The 23,881-nt window shown below is 40.9% G+C and overlaps 1 long non-coding RNA gene across 1 annotated transcript; it reads right to left on the reverse strand.

The window, feature by feature from the left end:
• Positions 1–420: 420 nt before the first annotated feature.
• LOC144715991 (uncharacterized) lies at positions 421–1,675 on the reverse strand. Its single transcript, XR_013584801.1, has 2 exons — positions 1,122–1,675; positions 421–520 (listed from the first exon to the last, which is right to left on the reverse strand). It is a non-coding gene; the product is annotated as an uncharacterized LOC144715991 (long non-coding RNA).
• Between the last annotated feature and the right edge of the window lie 22,206 nt (positions 1,676–23,881).

A 23,881-nucleotide genomic window follows, 5' to 3' on the forward strand; every position in this document is an offset into this window, starting at 1 on the left:
AATCTTAAAGACCTGATGAAGTGGGGAAGCTTTCAAAGGCACCTATAGAGTTTGAATTGTCATTTAAAAATAGATTCTTTGTGATGTTCCCATTTAAGATATTATTCCACTTAATTATTATTATTATTTTCTCGCTCAATTAATTTAATTGAGAGAGAAACTCTTTTAATACTGGTAAAATAAATGTTTTTCTTGAGAAATTAATGTGAAATCAGTGAACAGAAATAATTTGAGTCATCGGCAAGGCATTTAAAAATGATGAGAAGAAAGAATCACAGTCATTGAACATGAGTTAAATCCAGTGAAAAAAGAACACAAATCATAAAAAAGAAAGAATTTGTTCAATGATGAGAAAAAATACAATTCAGTGGAAAGATAATGAATAAGAGAAGAGTGAAAAAAGGTTGACCCACAATCATCGACAATGAACAAAAAAATCACATAAAACACAAGAACTAGAATCAACGTTGCTAGAATCCTCCATATGTTTTTGCAACAATAAATAGGAATTTATAGCATCCTACAAAAAAATCATGATGAATCAATAAAGTCAGAATCAGTCAATGTAAAATCTGTATCCTTTCTAATGACTACCTCAAGTGCACAATTTACCTGAAGGGTTCCATGAGATAAATATTCAATCATGAGTACACTGTAGTCAGAGTAAAACATAAATTTGAATCCCCAAAATCTCATTTTTTTAAAAAAATTTCCTTGTTTTATCCGATCAGGTAACAAAATCTCCCTCAAAACCAACACCCTAGTTCTTAACATTCCCAATTTTGAATTTTCTTCATGGTTCAGCACTTACTAAGCTCCCTAAAAAAACTAAACCCATCGTTTAAAACAGTTCTCACTCTTCAAAAAAGAAACCCAAACCCCAATCACGTTACTAAAAATAGTAATAAATTTCTCAAATAAAACACTCCTGAATTTCTAAAAACCAAAACCAAAAGTTTAAAAACAGTACTGAATTTCTTGAAAAACCCATCATTGAATCAAACCAGCACTTGATCTAAAAAAAAACCCAACCCCATTAAAAAAAAATAGGATCGCCAATTCCGAAAAAAACAAGCAAAAACTGAAGATCTCCTCTCACAACGGATGCACGACCGACGTACCAGGAAAGTCGGCGACGGCGAGAGGAGGTTCGTGGTGATGAACGAGGAGATCCTGAGGAAGAACCTGTCGCTACCGACTGAGACCGAGCCGACGGTGGCTCGCCAGCTCAAGCTAGCCCAGGCCGTGGTGACCCATATGGCGACCGAGGCGGTGCGAGCCTGCCTAACCCAATGGGTGCACACGGCCTCCCAAATCAGGCACCTGGTCTACGTCTCCTCCAGCGAGGCCACGATCCAGATATCAGCAATCAGCATTCAAGGCGACTAAGGCTGCCTTGTTCTTTCTCGTGGACGCCTGATCTGCCTTCTGAAGAGAGAAATCGAAGACCATAGCGAGACTGGCCGCAGACACCATAGAGACCAGAAAGACAGAGAGAGAGAGAGGGGACTGGGATAGCACTAGGGAACGGCACGTCCGGGACGTGACCCCCCGGACGTGACGCGACGGTGACGAATCGTGACGGACAGTGACGTGACAAACTGGTCGTCACATCACCGTCACGTCACTCGTCCAAGGATTTTCAGGAAAACCGTCACTCGTCCGCAGACCCTCATCACCGCCATGTCACCGTCACCGTGACGGAATTTTTTTCATTTTTATAGGTTATGTATTTTTATTCACATAACGGCACGTCCGGGAGAGAGAGAGAGTGCGAGAGAGAGAGAGCGAGATCGGGAGAGAGAGTGCGAGAGAGAGCGATCGGGAGAGAGAGTGAGAGAGAGAGAGATCGGGAGAGTGTGCGAGAGAGAGAGATCGGGAGAGAGTGCGAGAGAGAGCGATCGGGAGAGAGAGTGAGAGAGAGAGAGATCGGGAGAGAGTGCGAGAGAGAGAGATCGGGAGAGAGTGCGAGAGAGAGAGAGAGATCGGGAGAGAGAGTGCGAGAGAGAGAGATCGGCAGAGAGTGTGAGAGAGAGAGATCGGGAGAGAGAGTGAGAGAGAGAGATCGGCAGAGAGTACGAGAGAGAGAGTGCGAGAGAGAGATCGGCAGAGAGTGAGAGAGAGAGAGAGAGGGAGAGAGAGGGCGAGAGAGAGAGAGGGAGAGAGAGAGAGAGAGAGAGATCGGCAGAGAGTACGAGAGAGAGAGTGCGAGAGAGAGATCGGCAGAGAGTGAGAGAAAGAGAGATCGGGAGAGAGAGTGCGAGAGAGAGATCGGGAGAGAGAGTGAGAGAGAGAGAGATCGGCAGAGAGTACGAGAGAGAGAGATTGGGAGAGAGAGTGCGAGAGAGAGAGATCGGCAGAGAGTGAGAGAGAGAGAGAGATCGGGAGAGAGAGTGCGAGAGAGAGAGAGATCGGCAGAGAGTGCGAGAGAGAGAGATCGGGAGAGAGAGTGAGAGAGAGAGAGAGAGATCGGCAGAGAGTGAGAGAGAGAGAGATCGGGAGAGAGAGTACGAGAGAGAGAGAGATCGGAAGAGAGTGCGAGAGAGAGAGATCGGGAGAGAGTGCGAGAGAGAGAGAGCGATAGAGAGAACGAAAGATAGAGAGCGAGAGAGAAAGAGAGAGCGAGAGAGGGAGAGAACGAGAGCGAGAGAGAGAGAACGAAAGAGAGAGAGACTTATTAAAATACCGTCACGGACGTCATCCGTGACGGACGTCACTCGTCCTGACCACCCCGTCACCGTCACGTCACAGTCACCGTCACCGTCACGAGCCCTCTGATTCATCACCATCACCGTCACGTCATTCATCACGAGACCGTCACGGTGACGCGTGACATGACGGATGACGATTGCCGATCCCTAGATAGCACTGATGAGACTATTTAGGGATCGGCAATCGTCATCCGTCACGTCACGCGTCACCGTGACGGATGACGTGACGGTGTCAGTGACGAATCAGAGGGCCCGTGACGGTGACGGATCGCCCGTGACGGTGACGGGGTGGTCCGGACGAGTGACGTGACGAATAATCCGTCACGGTTGACGTCCGTGACGGAATTTTAATACAGTGTCTCTCCCTTTCTCTCTTTCGTTCTCTCTTTCGTTTTCTCTCTCTCTCTCTCTTTCGTTCTCTCCCTCTCTCCCTCTCTCGCTCTCTCTTTCTCTCTCGCTCTCTCTTTTGCTCTCTCTCTCTCTCTCTCGCTCTCTCTCTCTCTCTCTCGTTCTCTCTCTCTCTCTCTCTCTCGTTCTCTCTCTCTCTCTCTTTCACTATCTCTCTCTCTCTCCCTCTCCCGATCTCTCTCTCTCTCTCTCTCCCGATCTCTCTCTCTCTCTCTCAGCCCCTCTCTCTCAATCCCCTCTCTGACTCTCTCTGTCTCTATTAGGGGAATTTCCCGTCACCAGTGACGCTGATGCCGTCACCGTGACAGTGACGTGATGAAACAAGAAACGGGAGGACGAGTGACGTGATGGTGACGGATGTTTTGAAAATCCTCGGACAAGTGAAGTGACGGTGACGTGATGAACATTTCATCACATCACTGTTCGTCACAACCCGTCACCGTCCCGTCATGTCCGGGGCGTCACGTCTCGGATGTGCCGTTCCATAGTGATGAGAGACTGAGAAAGAGGGAAGAAATCGAGTGGCGTTTTTTAAAAACTTTTAAAAAAATCGCTCAATTCGCACAATCTGAACCGCACAAGGGTCTGTGCGATGTTCTGTGGTGACACCTGTCTTAGTCATAGGTGACGACTTACATTGAGTTGATGCTAGCGTTGTGTGTAACACCATTTGACAGGGGTGGTACCACAGCCTCTGGATGCTATACCTAGGGTGATAGATGTAGAGGGCCATAAGATTACGTCTTTTGCTGAAGACTTGCAGCTGCACAGGTTTCTGCTTTGGATGTGCAAAGGCTGTCATGGGTGTTTTTTTTATTTGGGTTAATAGCACGGTATGTCCCAAACGTTTTAAAAAATCTGAGATATAAACCACACTTTTTTTTTTGGCACGGTATACCCCAAACTCTCTAAGTGGATTTCAACATATCCCGGTTATGAAGTGGAATCCACCGTGGCTGCCAGGTGGATTTCTGGCGGAATCCACCTGGGCGAAATCCACCTGGCAGCCACGGTGGATTCCACGTCATAAACGGGATAGAGAGAGAGACGTTCTATTAACCCTTCCGAATCGAATAACCCGAGAGAGAGAGGAGGCACAGAACCGAGACATAGACAGAGAGAGAGGGGAAGGTGGCCAGCGATTGGTGTCCGTCACCACGAACGTCTTCCTCTTCCTCGCGCAGACCTGCACAGCCAGGGCGGATCTGAGGCCTGCCACGGTGGTGGGACCGACCTTGTCGGCTCGTCCTCGTGCCCAAGCACGCCGCAATACCCCCGGCCCCACGTGTGGACCTGCACAGAGTGACGAAGAAGGTCAAACGAACCCCGGGACAGAACGACCGATGGCAGGGGCTGGCTGGAGGGCTCACGCAGCCGGCGGAGTCGACGGCAATGGCGTGCTCGTCGGCGGCGGAGACGCCGGCGACGTGAACGCCGGTCCGGCGGAGGGAGTGGACGGCCGGGGGGGAGAGCTGGTCGCAGGGGACGCCATGGGCGACGCAGAAGTTGGCGCTGGAGCCGAAGGAGAAGAGGGACCCATCGCTGGCCACAGCCAGGCTGTAGTTCGAGCCGGCGATGATCTGGGCCACCTTCCCCTCTCTCTCTGTCTATGTCTCGGTTCTGTGCCTCCTCTCTCTCCTGGGCGATTCGATTCGCACGGGTTAATAGAACGTCTCTCTCTCTATCCCGTTTATGACGTGGAATCCACCGTGGCTGCCAGGTGGATTCCTTCCAGGTGGATTCCGCCGGAAATCCACCTGTCAGCCACGGTGGATTCCACTTCATAACCGGGATATGTCGAAATCCACTTGGAGAGTTTGGGGTATACCGTGCCAAAAAAAGTTTGGGTTATATCTCAGATTTTTGAAAAAGTTTGGGACATACTGTGCTATTAACCCTTTTTATTTTAATCTATAAATTTATGAATTCTGATACTCACATTACTAAATCTATCTAGTGATAAATACAGACCATGTGGACACTGAAAAAGGATTAGGGATTTAATGCTCGTTTAATGACATTTTTAGAAAGATGAGAGGTGACTTCCATAAAATAAGAGATAATAAGGCTAGGGAAATGGCGATGTAATAGTATGATATTGTCTATTTAATAATATCATGAAAAATACTGATATAAATTGTATGTTGTAGAAAGTGAACAAAGCATGTGAAAAACATAATATTTTAGATTGAGATATATATGCACATGTAATTATAAAAAAGACAATAAATAAGGGAAGAAAGTGAAGAAATGGGTGACTTGGAGAAACGATTGAATGAAGAGGAGATGGTGATGTGATATGGAAATGATGAACTGAGAAGTGGTGATTATAGTGAAATGGAATATAAAGAGAGAAGGACGTGGATCTAACCCTCTATATGTGATAGAGACAAATCAATGTAAGGCGAGAAAACTTACCCATAGGTTCTGCCATGATTGTGTCATTGTCTTAATGTGCAGACAACATTTCTTTCCTCTGTTTACCTTATCTAATCACTAAATATTGCAAGGAACAATTGGTTAATATTGAAAACCTCAGTATCTTTCAATCAGCCTGCCAAGTTAGAAAGCAAGTTAGAATAAGTTCTTTTACGGATATGGGGGGTCATCTTATAGATCCAACAAAATGGATAGATAGAGGAGATAAAGACAAATTTGCCCTTAACATTTCAGTGTGCTCTGCGTTTTAGGTCATCAGATACCAAACCCTGAAGTTGAATGTATCATGGTTGCTGATTTAAGCTACGTGTGTATCTCTCCTCATCCTCATCCTCGTCTCCATCATCGCATTGTGTCTAGGGTTTATTACATTGCTTCTAGAAAGATTCACTAAGAGAGATACAGCCACATCATTCTTCCTCTACATACTGCAAAGTGTTACATGTCTATGTGTAAAAGAGACTGAAAATAGCTAGAATTTAATTCTTAAAATAGTGTGTAAGCATGCACCACTTCCATGCGTCAGATCTCATGAACCAATAAAAAATCAACACATTGACACAATGTATACGCGTGTCATGGTAAGTATATGTTGATTTGCTTGTGTGTGACTCATGTCAGGGAGTACATTTTTATTAATTAAAAACATAAAGCAAATCACCTTTAAATTTATTCTTTCCTTGGCCTTCACATCACTTTTATTACGATTTCCTTTTTGGTGCATGCTATTTAAAAATTTAAATGTGTGAATAATGATTGGTTGTTAAGGCACTGAAATTTAAGATACCATTATGGTGCATTTTCACAATGATTAAATATGCTAATCATTGAATAAAGCAGTTATTGGTCCCCAATCGGCAAATTGAATGACGAACAAATGTACTTTCATGGAAATTAAATTCATAAAAGATTAATAAATATAAAAAAACCAAATATATGTTAGTAAAAAATTTGAAAACTTATAATTTCTGACTAATAAAACTAATATATTTGTGAATTTAATTTCATAAATAGTTTTGAAAAAGTCGTGTCCCGACTCTAAAATTGTTTTATTTCAGAATATGACGTTTAAAAATCCCTTAAATTCCAAAGTGTTTAAAAAATGTTATAAAATTTTTAATCATTTTAGGCTTGATAACATGGATATGTAAACAAATACAATTCAAGTAAACATGTACATGTGGGCATATTAACCTACTAAGTATGTGTTATCAATGATTTCATCACACTGCATGGAACACTTTTTGTCTTGCTTTGCTCATTGGAAGAATGTCTTCAATTCGTTCTTGTCCTTGACCTCTAGATGTATCCATGTGATTGATGGAAAAATATGTGACTGGCAAGCCAATAAGACATTAAAAATATCATTGCATGTTCATTAATAAAATATGTATAATGAGATCCGTGAATCCATTGTCAGACTTAGTGAATGATGACGGGATCATAATACATAAATCATTATTCTTTTAGCATGTATTTTAAATGTTCCTATTTAAAGGATACTTCATAAGAAAATCAAACTATCCATATAGAATTTCACTATCTAATATCACTCATGTGATGAGAATGACCAGTCCTCTAAATAGTCCATTAGTATGAGATAATACATATATATATAATGGGTTCTCTTTAGCGAAAAGAGTTGACTAACCTAATCTGTACAAATCCATGAAATGTATTATATCAAAATTTCAATCAGTTTGATTCATGATGTATGTGTGTAAGTGTTCATTAAACGTGGGACATCAAAGATGCTATATGGACAGTTGTACTTTGATTATGACATATTAGCTCCTAATTTTGGAATTCTAAATAGTCTTAGTTGGGTTGTATCGAGAAGTTCACAAAGATGATTTTGAGATCAAGATGGACACTTCACATTCATATAAGGTAAGACAGCTCAAGGAATATGAAGTGATGAAGTCCTTGGCCAAGCCCCAGAAATATCATAGAAGAGTTCTCCGATGATTTCAGAGTGCATCAGTACTGATTTGGATGGCTGAGCATGGTTTAACATTTGACTGTACCCTAAGTCATTCAAGGAGCATCAAGTGGATCAGGGGTGTACACAATAACAGATGACAAACAGGTTCCTTGAGTGAGTCGATATCTTCTAGGGCATGAGGTATATCGTCGCACCCCACAAGATGGAGTTTTGACCTATCAGGTTAAATTGATACAACATTTAATAATCAATATGATGATATATTTAATTAATTTAAAATCTCAATAATGGTTATTGGGCCACTAGAGTCATTAAATAGATTAATAAATGGGCCTAGACGGTCATAAGCAAAGGATATTTTGGATGTCAAAAGATATACTTAGAGTTTTGGGGTTTTATGAAAAATTCCAACTTAACATGAGTATGGGAAGGCCCTGAATGAAATTCACCTAGGCCAGAAGTTCTCATATAAATACTTATCTGAAACCAACCTATCTCTTAATAGATAAGCATAAATGCCCCAGAAGTTCTCTGACAAGGCAACATATTTTAGTAATCTCTTTAACCACATGCCAACTCCTCTCTTAAGCATATAACATATATATGAACATGCTTTTTAAAAAAAAAAATTGGGAGCTTATGTCATCTAAACCTTATGAACATAATAAGCACACACCTAGATCTTGAGTCAGCACAAACACACATGATGAAGTAATTGTTATAAATAACAGATCAAAACCTCATATTTCCTCTACCACATGCACATGGTAACTGCTTTATCCAATTTTTATTAACCATCAATAAATATGAGATAGTAAATAAAATAAAGGTGCGATAGTATTGAAGCTGATCCGCACAAGACTGAATACTTGAGTTCCATTGGTTAGTTAAGTGGCAAAGTCTTGAATATACAAACAAAACTCTACAACGGGTGGTGCTTGAATCTAAAAGAACTTGAGCACTCTATATTAAGGATAACACTCAGAGATCAGAAAGAGGTTTCAGAGAAAAAAGAATACTTGAAATTGTGTCCTTCACGTTCCAAATGGGGTCATATATGGGCTACTAAGATTAGAGGGTTGTTAGTAGTGAAAATATCATTGAAATAAAAATTAAACCATCTTCTTCTTTGATTCAATCTCTTCTTATCCCATGGGTCAAGATTCCAATGTTAGTTAACACTGAACTCTTTGTGTACGTCTTTCCATATCAAAGCTAAGACTATTAGGAATTCCATGATTAGAGAATTTTGTCTTAGTCAAAACATAGCCGGCTCTGCACAAGATGTCCTTGGTATCTCAGATCAATGGACCACTTATACAAACATGACATGAATCAACCTGATTGACATTTAACCTAACTATTAAGGGATCCATACACATCAATTCTTTACAATGATCCAGGCCTCTATTTATATATCAAAGGGTATGGATAGAAAGAGGAGGGGAAGACGAAGCAATGCTGAAAATTTCAGCTCAATAGGAGTGGTAGATCAAAAGTCATGGCAGTTTGAACTTGAAGCAATCCTAGCCTTTATTTTCTTCTCTCTCCTCATCAATGTCATCGGTTTCGTGCCTATTAAGAAGTCAAAGCACTTGGTATTCTGTGCCTTTTCATATTCCATGGATTTTTGTATTACGTGCCACGTGTACATGACAAAAGGACAAAAAAACAAAGAAAAAACCTCTTTCTCGATGCTGATGTGGTGGCGCATCAGCACGCCACGTCACCCTATGCCATAAAAAATCCAAAAATACTTCAAATTTCATATTAATTAAAATAAAAGGCCAAAAAAATATGTAAAGATATATATTTTGACTCAGAAAATCATATCTTTCAAAATTTAATGTCACAATATTCCAGAAAAATCATATTTTGTATCAAATATTATATTCTTTTAGAATCTATTGTTAGAAAAATCCCAAAAATACAGAAAAATCAAAAAAAATTTCTAAAAATAGATTTAATCATTTTAAGCTTGATAACATGAAATTATGAGTAATTTAATGCACAAAACTTGTAAATATAATCATATAAGGCACCAAAAATCCATGTTATCAAGCTTCTAGAAGATTATTCATCTTGGCCCATCACCTATTAATAGGCTTCACGAAATAGGTTTATGGGCTACATCTCAGTCCACATTTCTCAATTACATCTCTCAAAGTTTAAAAATGGGGATGACCCAAAGATTGCAATTGATGTGCTGAAATTATGCTCCAGATAATATAGTCCATCTTTAGTTATTCTTTTGTGAATGGTTTAATTAGCTTTCTTATCCTTCACATGGCATAAGGAAGAAATAAGCTCAAAGTTATTTAGTATCATCAGTTAACTTCTGAATACAAAGTAAAATTGTTTGATTTTAGGGACATGACAATCATATAAATCAAGAGCCATAATAAGATTTAAATTTATATGAAGCATGATAATGGATTTTCAAACCTGTTGTGTTACCTATTTGAAGCTCACCAGATCGTTCATATGTGATGGTAAAGGTTAATGGGATGAGTGAGTCCACTTTATGTGTAATAGAATCATGAAACTGAAGGCTCAGATGGATTTGAATGATCTACAAAGTAGGCCAAAGGTAGATTATTGGTCATCTTCAGTCTTTGCCTACATTCATGAAATTTTATCCAAAAAAAATTAACACCGTGGAGTATATGAATTTGAATTTAATTTTATGTATATTTTGCCCTTGTATCTATCTATTCCCCTTTCCACCTATTCTTTGGGTTTAATTTTTATTTTCAAAATTGTAATTTTGGTTTTTTATTATGTGTATTGCACATTTTTTCTATCAGGAGGGAAGGTTGTTGCTCCAATTCCTTGTTGGTCATGAGATTTAACATTGGAATTTTTTTTTCTCAAATGTCATTCTCTCAAGAAACATGTCCATGCATATATTGGATGGAATATATTGAGGTAAAAGGACTCCCATGAAAGGTCATCTAAATTCCTCAGATAGTCACCTCACCATCTTTACATATTTAAATGTTGATTTTTTACCTTTAAGACCATTGTGGAGGGTTCTTTCTAGACCACTAATTCACGATATTGTGCATGGCAAGATAAATTTTTTGAATAACTCCCATAATTATATTGAATTGTTCTTCCTCCAAGTGATGACAAAAAATATTCATAAATACAATTATTCATGAATCCAATGACTTTTTGATCACTTCATTGTCAGAATTTATATTTTTGATTTTCCATGATATTTTTTTTTCATCCATGACATTTATAAAAAAATTATTTATTTCATCAAGCTTATAAACTCAAAGAAACTAAAGATATGGGTTATAGTATTTTCCATACCACAAAATTGTGACCAGTCAGTTCCATTGGCATCAGTATTATAGGGAGAATAGATGTCAAACTATTGATGCAGTGGAATCCCACTTGTGATTAGGGAACGACACATCCGGGACATGACGCCTCGGACGTGACGGGACAGATGAGGATGCACGACGAACGGTGACGTGACAAAATGTTTGTCACATCACCGTCTCGTCACGCATCCAAGGATTTTAAAAAATTCCATCACGTACCCATCATGCGTCCCTTCTTCCTTGTTCTGTCATGTCACCATCACCGTGACGTCATCACCATCACTGGTAACAGAAAGAACCTTATTTATTTTACTATGTTAATAAACATAGTCGAAGTATAATATTATTTATTTTACTATGTAATTATTTATTTCACTATCTAACTTCTACTTCTCTGCGTCGGCCACCAACTACCCACTTCAAATTGCCTGGCCACGCCACCCGTTCAGCTTCTTCCAGAAGTACCCCCCCCCCCTACTTGCACACCACCGACGACCGTCACACGCCTTTGCCGCTGCGCCCGCTGCCGGGGACGCTAGAGCCGCCTCCCCACCCGCTGCCAAAGTTCCCCCACCCGTTGCCCGCAAAGCCCGGCAGGAAGCCGTTCCCACCACCCCAGCCTGGGAAGCCAAAACTTAGGGTAGCCGCCGCCCGCGTTGCGCCTGGCCGGACGGCGGCGGTAGTGGCGAGGATGAGCAACGTCACTACGAGGAGAAGCGTGGCCCTGCGCTGGTCTCCTTTGCTCATTCTCGCGTGTCTTTCAGCTGGACAAGAAAAGAAACACTCGCTTTGCTTGCTCGTTGTGCCTTTTCTTGCGGGTTTCGGTTTGGGCAGAAGAGAAAAGGGGGGTATAAATATAAGGTTGGGTGGGAAGATGGCGTGGCCGGGTGGTTCGATGTGGCTAGTCAGTAGCTGGAAAAATGCATTAAAAATTCATCACGTTCGTCATCCGTGACAGATTTTGTCACGTCACGCGTCCAGGGTATCCCATCACCGTCACATAAAGCCCGTCATATGACACCGTCACCATCACCATCACGCCCCCTGCATACAGTCACCGTCGCCATCACCATCATGTCATCCGTCACGTTTCAGTCACTGTGATGTGTGATGTGACGGATGATGTTTGACGATCCCTACTTGTGATGTAGTATTGAAAGGAGTTGACTATGCCATTAAGTGGCTATGGCTCTAATGCCATGGAAAATAAAAGAGAGAAAGAGAGAGAGGAACACTAAAATAATATTAGAATAGTGTATTATTGAGGATGGTTCCATAATGGTGAGGGTTATAATTTGGTGAATTAATAAGTTGATCATAATATTTGAATTTATCCTCGTAAAAGTGTAATCCAACCTGTTGTATTTTATCCTATTCTACATTGGATCATAGAGGACATATATAATCCTTTTTATATTCAATCATATTCAAGATTTAATACTCGCAGCTGGATTCTTTAATTTTATTATTACTTATGATATGTTGATGTGGTCTCGTTTTTCCATTTGATGACTTGAGTATAGTTATCATATATCTATTGTTCAAGTTTACCTTTGTTGTAGTTGGTATGACTGTTCACGGTCTAAGACTTTTTATCATGAATTATGAATCTTGATACTCAAAAGTCGAGTGATTCCACCTGTACTGCATTTGATGCACATTTTAATGATATATCCATTTTCCTCTGATCTTGGCGATTTCATGAATCTCTCAACCTGTAGCTGACCCTAAAAGCCCAAAAATAAAATTAGGGGGAGATACATGTATAGGCACAAGTAGACCGAGAAGTGATCAATAGATGGAACAAAGAGATGGTCAGTAAGATTGAGAATAGGTTATTGATGGATGAAAAAAAAGAGAATGAAATAAATAACTACAAGACTGAGATTGATGAAGAAATAAGTGAGAACAATGAATAGAACAAATAAGATATATGAGTAGATAGAGGTAAAGAGAGATATAGTTCATTAATGGATAAAACAAAGAGAATATGTCAGAAAGGAGCCAGAGATAGGTTGGTTCAGATAAATAATAGGTGCGGCAATGAAAATCTAGAGAGAAGGATAGGGAGACTAATATTGGTGTAAAAACATGAAAGAGATGGATGGATCGGACAAGAGATATGGGTAGATCAAGGTAGAGAGACATATAGGGTACCATTACACCTTGTCTGTCAAACCCTGATCCATCATTCAGATACTACCATTGTGTAACATTTGGGAGCTGTTTCTTGATACCCTTACTAACCTGGCCAGGGATATGTGCTTACTTGAGTTGATATCCTCTTATTTCAAGGGTGAATGATCCCTTCCTTACCATTCAATCACCTTCATGTATTTCTTGTTATCTCCAAGTTGAGATCTAGAAATCTCATGGTTTGACAGTTTTAGGTCCCAATCAAAATATGAACGTCCATATGCAAGATGTATTTGGTATCTCAGGTTGACGGACCTTGTATAAACCACTTCATTGAAATATTTTAGGGATTCATATAAATCACTTCATTGAAATATTTTTCCAAAGAGCACACACCGTCTATATTTAATGTCTCCGCACTAATTGTCATAGGATAAACCATACTTATTGTATAAGTAGGAACCAAATATAACTATGGATGTGTACCCAATAAATATAAATATTTCGAATAATGTTTGAACACCAGTGATAATTGATGTATCATTTCATCACAACTCACCTAATCATTTGCATATTCATGGATGCCAATATAAACACCACACAAGAATAATTATGGAAAAATATTTCTTTCATACAACTTAAATAATCAACAAAGAGACAAAGAAATAAAAGTCAAAGAGAGATAAAATAAAAACAGAGAAAAAAGATACAAAGATAAAAGAAAAATAGGGGGAACAAAGAGAGAGGGAGAGAGAGATCTAAGAAATAAAGAGTGTGTGTGAGCAATAAATCAAACAAATAGAGAGAGATATATATATATAAAGGATAAAGGGAGAGATCTAAGAAAGATAGAGACACCAAGTAAATGGCGAGATAAAAAAATGATGTGGGAATTTTTTTGGGAATTTCAGCACATTACTTCTTGATCCTCCAGCCACAAAGCCCATTCCTCCATTACAATCAAGCCACAAGAAAAGCTTGAAGTTGGAAGGGTGAAGATCACTCCATTGTAAGATTCATGTGGAGAACAAATGGAACAGCACTATATCCAATCATTCATCAGTCATCAACCAAATGTCTAGATCTCAGAACAAAAAATGAACAAAACCCCTAACCAATTCCTATCATGTCCTGTTCCATCATCCAATACCTACATTTAGTCTAATATGTAATCTTCCAGCCTCTGGTCTGTCATTCCTTCTGATTGGAATGGAATGAAAAACAAGACCTGTAACGAATGACGTGAATGACCTGGATTGGATTGTGATGACTTGAAAAAATAAAACATATCAATCCTTATTTCATCCATCCCCTACCATCATTAATCTCCGTTCATGAGCCTTAATCTCTTGAATTCCGCACACAAGCATCAAAGGGCCATTCATTCTTCATATTGTTTATTATGATCATCTCATTGTACATCTTGAAAATTTTTCCTAATTTTTTTATTCATGTTATTATTTTTTTCAATCCTTGATCTTACTAGTAAATTTTCCTGAATAAATTTTTTATTCCTAAATTGGTTAATTCCTAAATTTTTTATTCCTACATAAATTTACTATCTTTGAATAAAAATATTTTTAATGTGTCATGATTATTTAATGGAATTAACCAATATTATCTTTCAAAACCACAATTCTCGTGAGATAATTGCATACACTTTTTAATGAGTCATTTCAAAGTATGAGATTTATGCATCATAAGATTCCATGAAAAATCATTATGAGTCATCTTGGGTTTGACTCATAACTATTTGGTTCTGAATATTTGGTTCATGCATATCTGAAGTTGAGTATGAAATGATAATGAAAATATAACAATTTTTTTAACAGGATAGTTTGTTTTTTACTTTTGCCCCTGTCCTTAACCATTGAGACATTAAATAAAATGAATAATGAATCTTGTTAAAACTTCTTTTTTAATGGATTAATGTTGTCGTATATTTTTTGACCCACTACTCAATATAAATTGAGAATGATTCAAATTCATTCTCTCTAAAACTTTCAAATACATATCTTAACTGAGTGGTTGAAATGAAAAAGGCTTGGCGATACACTTAGTATGGGAAATTTACAGGTCAAATCACAGTATTTATACTCCAATTGGATGGTCCAGTCTAAAAACAAGGAAGTGAAAAAGATAGGTTTTTCAAAAAGACAGATTCTTTATCCATTGTTTTTATGCAATTTTCCCTATGAGTTTTGAGGCCAATCTATTAGAATTTTTAATATAATATTCTTTATACCTGGGATGAAGTAACATAGATTATAATGGTTTTTTTAGGCTTACTAGATGCGAGATTTAAATATATTGATGATAAGATAGGGCAAGTTGCGATGTGTAACTGGAGCCTAAGTGGGCCTAAATGCTATTTTCCCAAGGAGTACATGTAATGCTACAAAGGAGTGGGCCCAAATATTATTTAATTTTTTTAGGACATTAATTATTTGAAAATTAAAATCAAATATTTTGCATGGTCATGTTCCATCCAACATTTCCATATTTTCTTGAAGATTAGGATGTAAAGTTCTAAAGTCAAAGGCCACTAAAATGTGACCTGGTGAGAAAAGTGCATGTGCCAGAATATAAGACCATTAATATTCATCCCAAATTTGGATGTTCCTACCGGATAAAATAACATCAAAGTGTTAGCCTTGGATTGTACTTAATCTGAATTCACAATCTTATATGACAAAAAGAGTTTTGAAAATGCCCCAAATTATAAAAATATGAATCGATGCATGAAACTACAGAAAGGAGAGATTTCATATAAAGAGAAAGAGACAATACAAAGAAAAACTTAGGTTTTTAGCATAATATTGTTGGGTACTGTACCTTGGTTCAAACATGAAAACGAGTTTATCCACGGATGCATAAGCGTAAATCGATTCTCAATGGATCTTTTAAAAAATACATCACATGTACCTTGTAGGGAACTTATTTCACCGTTGGCCTACTTAGTTTCAGATCATTCTGAAGGCATTCACATGCCCTGCCTCTAAAAGTATCCACGTGATCACGGTGCTCTTAGATTTCAGGTTCTCCTCGAACTCTCCGTGGTTGAGTAGAGATGGGATCAGAGTGGAGAAAGGTGGGCTCCTATTCTGGTTGGCTTTGATGCATAGACTGGATGCCCCTTCTCCTATTTATATTTCACTTAACTTTTTATAAAAAACCCACTAAGTAAATATATTCACCAATCCCCTATGATCTTATGCGTGTGACCCTCTAGGCCCATGTATCATTCTAGTTAATAACTTTAGTGCCCAGTAACAATTATTGATCAACCTTATTAAGTAACTATATCAACGTATAGATTAATTAAGTAATGATTGATTTAATACAATCAATAGGTTAAGTCTCTAGCCTGTGGGGTGTCAAGCTACACCTCGTGCTCTAGAAGATACCAAGTAGTGATTAAACTCTCTCATAGAACCTTATCATCATAGGTTACCGTATATGTATAATCTGTCATCCCTGCAAGACACTCAAACCCTAATCCGTCATTTGAGAAGTATATATGCATAAGGGGGATCTTTGGAGAACATCTTCTCCAATATCCTCATTACTATGGCCAAGGATTTTATGCATCTTCTTCCTTGAGTCAATCTCCAATTATACTAAGGGTGAATGATCCTGTCTTGCCCACTCAATCACCTCTGTGAGGTTCTTACAACACCCAAGCTATGACTTGTTTGAGTCTCATGATTAGAGGCTCAGAAGTCATAGCCAAAGTGCAACCATCCATCCACGAAATATCCTTGGTGTCTCAGGTCAGTAGATCACTTATACAACTATGACATGAATCAATGTGATTAACGTTTAGTTTCGTCCATGGAATACATGATTTCGTGGATGCAAAAGCATGTTGATCGATTCATAATCTATCTTTAAAATAAAATATTGATGTACCTTTTGGGGAACTCATTCCACTATGTAGAGGTCGACGAAGCCTACCACTTAGTGGAGCATATGGAGCATCTGAGCGAGGAGGTCACCGCACATACCACTCACACCACGCCTGGAGTCACGCCTGCTCGAACTACACTGCCCGCGACTGTTTGGGCTTCCCAGAACACCGGGGGGCAAGGAAGCGGCCTTGCCACCTCACTAGAGTCCGCCCCACCTGGAGGGCCATCACGAACTACACACCAGCCCATAGCACAACCGTCAGCCAAGCTCCAATTATGTGTTTCAAGTGCCAAGGGAAAGGGCATTGAGCTAGCCAATGTCCATCCTCGGCCCTCCTAATCGATAAAGGAGAGGCCGAATAGGGCCAGAACGAAGAAATAGGGTTTTTAGCTGACGACGATTGTCGCGCAGACGACAAGATCACAAACGGGTACGAATCACCAGACCCTCAAGTTGGGTACATCCAGATAGTGGATGCCAGTACGACCCTGGCACCCCCTCCACGCTCATGCGTCTGGTGACTCACTAGCGTAGCTGCTGACCGGCCAACACTAGTGGGACGTGAGTCCCAGCTGGCATTACATCATAGGCTGACCGTGCGCATGTCCCTCAGAGGACAGTCCCGATGGCCGACACGGCTCTCTGGACCTCAGTCTTCTACACATTTGTCACAATCAACGACAAATCGTGCAAGTTGATTGTGGACAGTAAAAGCTATTTCAACGCCATTTATGACACGAATGTCGCTCGACTAGGGTTGGCAGTTATACCTCATCCTATCCCTAATGATGTGTCATGAATTGATGCTTTGTCGTTGCCGGTGAAGCGACAATGCCACATCCCGTTAAAGATGTGTACGTATGATGAGATTGTCCTCCATGACGTCCTTCCTATGAAAGTAGGAAGTGTCATCTTGGGTCGCCCCTGGATCTATGACCATGACGTCACCCTAGCTGGCAAAGCAAACACATGTTCGTTCATGCGCCTGGGATGACAGGTCATGTGGTACCCTTACACCATGAAATCTACAACGAAGAATGCCCCAACCAAAATGGTTGGGCTAACGATCGTTCGCAACCCCGCTCTTCCTCGAGAGCCAGAACGTGATAGTGATAACACGCGGTCATGCCCCGCCAACCGCGCAGTCTGCTTGGTCGCCCGCGCAATCAGCCAGGACACCCGCGTCGTACATAGTGCTGCTTGTGCCGCTCGCCTAGAAACAAGAGCCGTCCATGCCAATCGCTTGGCGACTCGCATCGTTTGCCCGGCCACCCGCGCCGTTCGCCCGGAGCAAGCACGTATCGCGCCTACCAGTTTCGTCCAAGAGAGCCCCTGATCCTATGCAGACCGCGCACTCTCCCTATAGAAAGATGTCAAGTGGTGGATGCTTTACGACCGTCATGCCATCACGACATAACGGCCAATCATCGTTACTCCACCCTGCGCGCCGAGCATGTGCACAACTCCTCTGAGTCTCGCACCACCAGTTTGAGTCCACTCGAGATCACTTATGGCCATGTCCCTCGTCGTCCCCATACCCTAGCACCTGTAGCTCATCATCATTATGCATTTGCCGAGCATGTTTTGCCATTGCATCTACATCCCCATGTTATAACCATGCATGTCCATGCAACGTACAAGCAAGCTGCCGACTTGCATTGCCGACTCTGAGTGTTCAATGTGGGAGACCGAGTGATGGTGAGAATCAGGCCAGAGAGTTATTCTTCCCTATCGGCTACACCGCTACAGGTTCCTAGCGCCAACCCGTTCTTGATCCTCCAATGAGTGGGTGATCATGCCTACGTCGTCGAAGTCCCTCTCTAACGGGAGACCAGATCCACGTTTAACATGGTGGACCTGGCTCCATACCGATCCCTTTCTCTCCCTCTGGCCCAGCCTTTCTAAACCTCTTTAGTGTGAATGAGTTTACCGCGACCACTCCCCTGACAATTTTGGCCGATTGGCACGAGTCAATCGATCGTATTCTGCATGGGGTAATTAACAATGCAGGGGACGAGGTATCGCAAAGGCTTTTACGTGCAAGTGAGAATGACTCGTGTATCACGAAGAGCAAGTTACGTCATTGACAACCGGGTCTTCTTCAACTGCCGCCACTAGCTAACCCAACTCATCGGAGCTGAGTTCTTCTCACCTTAGGAGGATTGATAAAGATCGCCTGTCCGAGATCGTCATCGTGTCTTCGAAGCCTTTGTCATCATCTTCATCGACTCCAGCCAGCTTGCGTCCCTTTGACCGGCACACTAGAGCGCACACGAAGGCACCCAGGTTCATGCAACCTGGGGTGAAAAGCTCGTCCATATCTTTCTCGTGTATTGATTTCGTCTTTCTTTCAATGTTTTCATCTTCATCATTGCTTTACTGTTTCGTCTCCACCGTCACCCTCATCATTTTCGCCTTTGTCATCACCTTGTATGTGTCGTTTGAATTGTTCTTTCTTCTATGTGTCGCTCTTTCTTTTAGCCATTCTTCCATCTTAGTGGGCCAATGGACCACCTAGTAAGGGTGCATCATGGTCTTATATAAGGCCATGATGGGCACCACATGTTCTCAGATCTGGTTGAATTTGTGACAGTTACATTGTTAGAACAAGGTCTCACCTTGAGAAAAAGGAGGGAGAAAAAGGAAGCAAGGAAGAGGATAACGGACAGGGAAGAAGGACAAGCAGGTCTGCTATCCCCAAAACTCCACCCGTCGTCTGCTGATTGACGTCGCTGCAGTCTTTCCCTACAGGTATGCACATGCACCTTTCGTCGGGAACTCACAAGAGGGTCATCGTGACCTTCCCCCTTGTGCCTTCTCCAATCGCTGTCCATAACTGCTACGGTCGATCTAGCGCGTCACTTGCCTATATTGCGACCCATCAACGCATCTGGCCCCTATCACGAGTTTCTCTGCCGCAATTGGTCTAGTTTGGGACTTGCGCGACTGCGACCAGTCAACGCTCTAGACCGGCTGCAATTCCTTTCGTGGTCAGTCTCGCGCACCAGTCCATGCACCAAAGAGTGATGCGACCAGTCAGTGATGCGTCCGACGGTTCCCGCCATAGCCCTAGGACAAACACGCCCGATCTGGTTGTCATCACCCTGCGCGACTATCTCATTGAGGACGCTCCCTACTTGCTCTACCGTGAGCCTTTGTTGTCAGACCAGGCGGATCACATCCTCCGATCGACAACTCCTTACAGGTCGTCTTGCAGGTAGTCACTACCTTGGATGTGTCGCTGATCCGCCAACAACATTGTCTACACATCCTCTGCTGATGATTGACTATGTGCATGACACAGCACACGGTGTCGCACATGGCAACGTTCACTAGCCATAATTGGTCCTCTTGCTTGGGTCACTGGGGGTTGCAGCTCGCCTCCGAGTCTTCCTCTTAAAACTCCACCAACTGCTCCTATGTCCTACCGCCAGTCGAGCCACGCCGCCGACCCTCTCCGGCCCTCTCTCTGCCGCAACCCGCACCGATTCTCATCATCGACGAAGATTCTGCACCAATGAGCCACGCACCGATGAGGTACACATCCTCCCACCCACTCGTTATATTATCCTTTGCAGTATATGGTCGATCATCTCTACCGCGCTCGACTTAGATAGGTGAGAGAGGAAAATTGAGAGATAACTACAATCATTAACCATCTTTATCGGTACGAACGAGCCCGTCCGTTATGTGTGGGCCCTAAAGATTGATTCTGTTCGGCACCATAGTCACCTTCGTCCCCTCCAACAAGGCTCGAGAGGCCATCGTCGCCATCACCCAGCGACCCCTTTGGAGATTGGAGTTCAGCACTCTCCAACGAGTCGGGGCCTGCAAGTACGACCATGTAGGGTGCCTCATTTCACTCGTAGTTACATACCCTTTAGGGTTTATCCGTCAGACGATGACCCCGTTGACGTCCGACAGCATTATCTTGGTACTCGAGCATCGACTTGGTACGCACAGACGACGTCCTAGGCGACATCCTCCATCATATGCCCTTACGGCCTTATGCGGGTGACCCTCTAGGCCCATGCATCATTCTAGTTAATTACTTTAGTGCCCAGTATCAATTATTGACCAACCTTATTAAGTAATTATATCAACATATAGATTAATTAAGTAACAATTGATTTAATCTAATCGATAGGTTAAGTCTCTAGCCCATGGGGTGCCAAGGTACACCTTGTGCTCTAGAAGATACCAAATAGTGTTTAAACTCTCTCATGGAACCTTTATCGTCATCAGTTACCGTACATGTATAATTTATCATCCATGTGAGACTCTCAAATGACTTAGGGTACGGTTTATTGTCAAACCCTAATCTGCCATTCGATTAGTATTGATGCGTAACAGGGATCATTGAAGAACTCCTTCTCCAATATCCTCACTCTCTGGCCAGTGATTTTGGGCATCGTCTTCGTTGAGTCGATATCCTCTTATACTGAGGGTGGATGATCCCGTCTTGGCCACTCAATCATCTCTGTAATCTTCTTACTGCATCCAAGTTTTGACTTGTGTGAATCTCATGATTAGAGGCTTGAAAGTCGTAGTCAAAATGTAGTCGTCCATTCAAAAGATGTCATTGGTGTCTCAGATCAATGGATCACTCATACAACAATTACATGAAACAACATGATTGACATCTAGGTATAATACCATTCAGGGATTCATACGGATCAATTGAGTGAACTCTTTCTCCAAAATGCACCCACTATCTATCCTTAGTGTCGCCACACTACTAGCCAAAGGATCAGCTATACTTATCGTATAAGTAGGATCAGCTAGTGCTATTTTTATGGAATATTCGATGTAAGCCTCAACTATCCATCGAATAGAAATATTTAGAATACAGGTTTAAAGACTAGTGATCACTGTATTATGATATCATCGTATTTCATTATGTCATTGCATGTATTCATGAACTTTATTATAAACATCACCCCGAAATAATAATGTATGTAATATTTTATTCAATGAGCTTAAATAAACATGGTGGAGTGATTGGCTTGACGGCCAATTAATATCCATCAGTTATCAGGTCTCCTCATGTTGGCAGGGTTAATTGAGTACATTGATGTGATTATGTTGTGGTTAGGTCTGTCCAATATCTTCTCCACGTGAATGGCTTGAGGCCCATTCAGATTGTTCCCATTTGGGATGCCACCAAGAGAATGAAGACAATGCTGAAGAATTATGAGGTGATGATTTTTCGTGAATCACAAGAATTCAAGCATTAGGAGTGATGAAACATCATTCCCGCAATAACTTTTACCCTTGAATAATGGTGTGATTTACAAGATTATGTGTCGTAAAGTAATAGACAACAAGACTAGCTCACCATGCTTGAAGGGTGTGTCACTAAGTGGAGTCAAATATAAGGTGGGTCACCTTCAAAAGAGCTGGAGAATTCCTAAAAATCAGTGAACGAAAAATTTACGATGCTCACTTGGTGGAGATGTGTTGATACACATAACTACCTAGGGTTTGTGGTCCCTGAACGAGATGGCTTTTTTATGCACAAGCTCCCCCTATAGGTGTGTTTGTCATCAGGTGTCCTAGCATAACATTTAAAGTGAGCATCCCACTATGTAGAATCAAACTTCTAGTGATTATAAATTGTTGGCTTCATGCTGGGAATCAGCGTATTTGTGATCGCCATGAAGAGAAAGATGAGTCAGAATCACAAGTAATGTGCGCTGGTTCCTTCCCAATAATTTGTAATTATCTAGAACTAAATAATTTTATTGAAACCAACTAGGATCATTCCTTCCATATAATGAGTCTACAATGTTTGACGCGTCCTTGATGGGCATAGATGAGTTTAGGAGCTTGGGAACAAGGACATTTTTACCTTTTTGGGAAAAAAAAGAATTTTTGTCTTCCCAACGTGTCTTAATCATCATATGTTTTACTATCTTCCCCCCTCACCTGATCTCTCATGTCTCACTGCACACCTGAGATCATATGTTGCGCCTGAAGTATCACCATGCGACAGTAGCTGAGAAGGCACAATATCTTGATGGAGTATGCAGCTGGGTTCACCCTTGCATGTTGCTCACCTTGATACCCCTTTCCATCATCATTAATTCATTTTTCCACTAAATAATTTTATTAATTCATTAAAAAAAATTGAATTACCTATTTATAGTTTGGAACTTAGTTATTTGCTTGCTACCATTTAAGAAGGGGAAAAAATGGATACAGATCATATTGGAATATTATATGGACAATTCCTAAATGTTTCCATTTTCAAACCTGTAATATCAAGTCTATCGCATTATAAAGACATGCACATGATGGATAGCTAGCCTGAACTTTAAATATAGTGTATGTACTCTGCTATTTCTTAAAAATTAAGGGAGGCCCAAAGAATTTATTGAAACCTCAACATAATGTATTCATCCAATTGAATTTTTTAGCAATGTACTGTCACCTAGAGACCAAGAAAAATTTGGCATAGTGAGCTTATGGCAGAAGTATGAGCTATACATACATGAAGTCATTACCTTATGATCTGAATATCCTAAAAAATGGAGCAAGTGATAGTACTCAGCTATCAAAATGATGCCTTTTAAGGCTTTCGATGGCCCAAGAACCACCCCCCTGCCATTACGTTGAGGAACATCATCACCTAATATAGATTCACTAGAGAGGGTACTACACAAACAAGTTCAAATCCTGAAAATATTAAAATCTATTTTGGTCAAAAGAAAACTGTTTATGAAGATGCAAGCAGACAAAGGTATACAAGATTTTCAACTCCAAGCGAGTGAAAGTGCCTATTTGAAAATACGCTTTTATCATATGAACAGAACCCAGATCCTTACTACTTCAGTCATTATAAAATCTCACAGAGGATATGACCATTGGCTTATGAACTCAATATTCCACTTTCAACCAATATACCTCATGTTTTTCATATATCTAAGATTCATAGAGAAATTGGTGAAAACAAATTAGCTCTTGATGGTCCTCCTAACCTCAGTGATTATTTG

Source organism: Wolffia australiana, chromosome 20, assembly GCF_029677425.1.
Source record: "Wolffia australiana isolate 7733 chromosome 20, ASM2967742v1".
In the NCBI taxonomy this organism is placed as follows: Eukaryota; Viridiplantae; Streptophyta; class Magnoliopsida; order Alismatales; family Araceae; genus Wolffia; species Wolffia australiana.